At 37.3% G+C, this 3,622-nt stretch overlaps 1 non-coding gene across 1 annotated transcript; it reads right to left on the reverse strand.

Annotated features, from left to right (window-relative positions):
- Positions 1-873: 873 nt before the first annotated feature.
- Positions 874-945, reverse strand: Trnac-gca (transfer RNA cysteine (anticodon GCA)). Its single transcript has one exon. It is a non-coding gene; the product is annotated as a tRNA-Cys (tRNA).
- Positions 946-3,622: the final 2,677 nt, after the last annotated feature.

Raw genomic sequence — 3,622 nt, forward strand, 5'->3', positions numbered from 1 at the left:
TAAAATATAAATTATGATACTGAATTATTTATTTTATTTAAAACAGATTGTTCCTAATAACATAACAAATATTTTTATTTTCTTGTATTCCAGCGAATGTTATGCAGTATAAGTTATAATGACACATTTACTATTTTAGTTTATGAATAGACGAACCATTGGCTAAAAATTAAAAAAAAAAAAACAATGTTCAAAATTGGAACGAGATAACTGATAATGTAGTACTAATCAGAATCACACGGTCTAACAATTTTTGCCCAACTCGAAATTGCAACTTTCCTGATTGCTCCCGACTAGAATCTCATAAATCTGAAGTCTGAAATTTTGATCCTCCCCGTTCTAGGAGAAATAGGGGAAAAAATAAAAACAATAAAAAAGATGTATTACGGTGCTTTACCATAGTTACCATCTTCGTATGTAAAGTTTTAATGGTTGATGTACAACCCGTACTACTTTTTTAAATATCGCGCATTTAGCCCTAATGGCGGTAGAAAAACCTCTACATTTTTCGAATTTCCAAAATTTCAAATCAGTGCCTTTTTTCTCTACCAGAACAAGGGAGGTCAACACTTCAGATTTTAGCAACTTTGAATCAATAAATTTTATTGATTTAATCACTATCGTCTAATTTATACCAAGCCAATTTTCCCACTGTCAATCTGTGTTATTATTCTGCAGGAAGATTTTAAAGTGTGACATAATGACATTATCGGGTAAAAATGATCTTGTATACAAGTCAATGAAATGTTATATCATTTAACCATCTGAAACAAATTATGTTATGATGAATTTGTTCCAATATAGGCGATACAGAGTCCTCCACGAGCGCTCAACCCTTCAATACTCATTTGCTCCCCAAAAAAAGATCATTAGAGGGGGCACCCGGGTTTGAACCGGGGACCTCTCGATCTGCAGTCGAATGCTCTACCACTGAGCTATACCCCCTGTGATGGAATTACTGCGCGAGAATGGGAACGAAAGAATTGATTGCGCTCCTCCCTTTAGCATTTACCATGAAGTACGAAACGCTCGCTGCGCTGAGTCGGGTGCGGTGGTCTCCGGGCCGAAATGTAGAAAGAACAAAATAGTGAGCGTCATCATGATTGGATTGCGTAGGTATGTTCCACGCTGTATGATGTCATACGAATGCTCGTAACTCGATGGATACAAGTTTGGTGCCTATCAACATTTTATCAGTCAGTTTTGATATCAAAACCACAGAAGCATTTAATTGGAAAAACGGAAATTGTGATCGCTAAAAATAGCATATTCTCAATTGAGTTCTTATTGGCAGATTATTCAAAATTCATGACCCTCATAGTACTTACATAATTATTTTTGAATTCTTGAGTTTATAATGCTGATTACTTGTTGTTGTTGGCCGTGTTAAGGAAAAGTATGACTACCATGTGACTACAGATGATCGTAAGTTTGTCTAAATGAAAGCTTTGGCGAAGCCTTCTATTGGAAAACCGTTGTACCACATTACCAAGTACGCACGTTTATAAGGAGATACTTGTTTATGAAGTTACTCTTCTTGAAGTTTTACATAATCAAGCTTCATTTGACTCTAAATCGCTTTCTGTTATCATTTTCGCTTTTGCCAATGTATGACGAATAAGCTATAGTTAAAATTCACAAATTAAAATGAACAAAAAAGAAATATGCCAATTATAATCATTTTTTTTAATCTTATTAATTCGTAGTCGAATTCCCGCCGTGGTACGTAACTTCGCATGTAAGAGCTTTTTTAAGTATCTGCACAAAAGAACTACAATATGTGGTAATTTATAACCGTGAATCATGCTTTGAATTGTATGGGTATCGTTTTTAAAAGCTTCATTCGTACTGCTTGAAAGACAATATTGCATACAAGTTATGCTCATCTTACGTTAGCTTGCTTTAGCTATGCACGGAGTAAATCTTACTAGAATGTGGTTCAGAAATACGCGAATCCATGCAATAATTCCAATTGGAACATATGATTATTGAAGCTTGCTTTCATAGAAAGTTTGTTGTTATCATTCTCACATTTTAGCAATTGGAAGCAAAGTGCTCGATGAATCAATCACGCCTTTAAATAATGACTTTATTAGTGTAAAGACTAATAACACTAGCAGGGATGGGAACACTCACTTGGAAAGAGTTACACTCACTTGCTATTTTCTCATCTCAGAAGTACACGCAAAAACGGCAACGCTCAAAAATGTGTTCGGCCTGCACATTTTTAGTAAACATCCATGCCGCACAATGTCTGTGTTGGAAACACACATTTTTCAAAATTGCTCGTACGCTCACATGAGCATGTATTTTGCAATAATTTCGACATGGCAACCTCACTGGGTTTATAAACCACCTTCAAATACCGAAAAATATTGATATTTTGCAAAAATGTGAGCGTACGAGCAATTTAAAAAAAATGTGTGTTTCCAACCAGGGGCGTACAATTTCGTTTCAATGATACACTTTCATGCAACATTTGAATGAGTCACTTCAACCGTTTCACACATTTTTCTAATCACTCGTTTCTTTTATCAAAACTTTTCCGCTCATCGTAGCACTCGGTAGTCTCCCACCCGGTCGCGTTGCTTGTGCTTCACCCGGTAGAGGATAAGTGTCTCGCTGGTGCGCGCTAGTCTCTCAATGGTTACGGGCGCCGATTAATTGGATTTAAGTGGTCGAATTTGTTATCCTCTTTCATAAAACATAATTATCATTCTATTGGCGTGCACCACTATGGAAAAATGCGGTTTAAATAGTGTTTTTAGCATGTTGAAATATGTCAATGACTCATAAATGAAACGAAAATCCAAGTGTATCATTTTATGTTTCATTCACACTTGTTTCTGTAGCAGCAGCGAACGAGTGTGTTGCTGGGTGAAAGATGAAGCATCACAGCAGTCCGTTCGTATGGGAAACGATTTGCTACAGCTGTCGTACGTCATGTTTTCCTTTCGAAATTGCACGACCCTGTTTCCAACACAGTCCCTGTGCGGCATGGGTGTTAACCAAAAATGAGAGTTTTTATTTAAGAGAGTATCCTATCAAAAAACAATGTATGGAACACTTTTACCTTGTGGTTTGATCTCAAACTTTTCCGAATAAAGTAAGGGTCGCACACGCATACCAAAGTCGTGACAGAGCGTTGAAGGCAACTCTCCACGAGGTGAGCGTAATTTGCATTCACCTCGTGGAGACTCGTCTTCATTGCCCTCTCACGACTTTGGTATGCGTATACGACCCTTGCTGTGTTCGGCAAAGTTTTAGATAAAACCACAAGGTAAAAGTGCTCCATACACTGTTTTTTTGAAAGCATGCTTCTGAACTGAGAAAATACCAAGTGAATGTAACTCTTTACAAGTGAGTGTTCCCATCCCTGAACACTAGTTTATAAAATAAAACGCAAGTCGTGACCTTCTATCAACGTCTTCTTGGGTACTCCTGGAAGAAACCCAAGAATGAACTCCTGGAGGAATCCCCATAGTGAATACTTGAAAAAAATCTCCCGAGGAAACTTTTGGAAGATTCCTCGGAGAGAACTTCTAGAGCAATCCCCAGAGGAAACTCCTGGAGAAATTCCCAGAAAGAATTCTTCGAGGAATCCCCAGAGGAAACTTTTGGA

The sequence above is a fragment of the Aedes albopictus genome, chromosome 2, assembly GCF_035046485.1.
Source record: "Aedes albopictus strain Foshan chromosome 2, AalbF5, whole genome shotgun sequence".
Lineage (NCBI taxonomy): Eukaryota > Metazoa > Arthropoda > Insecta > Diptera > Culicidae > Aedes > Aedes albopictus.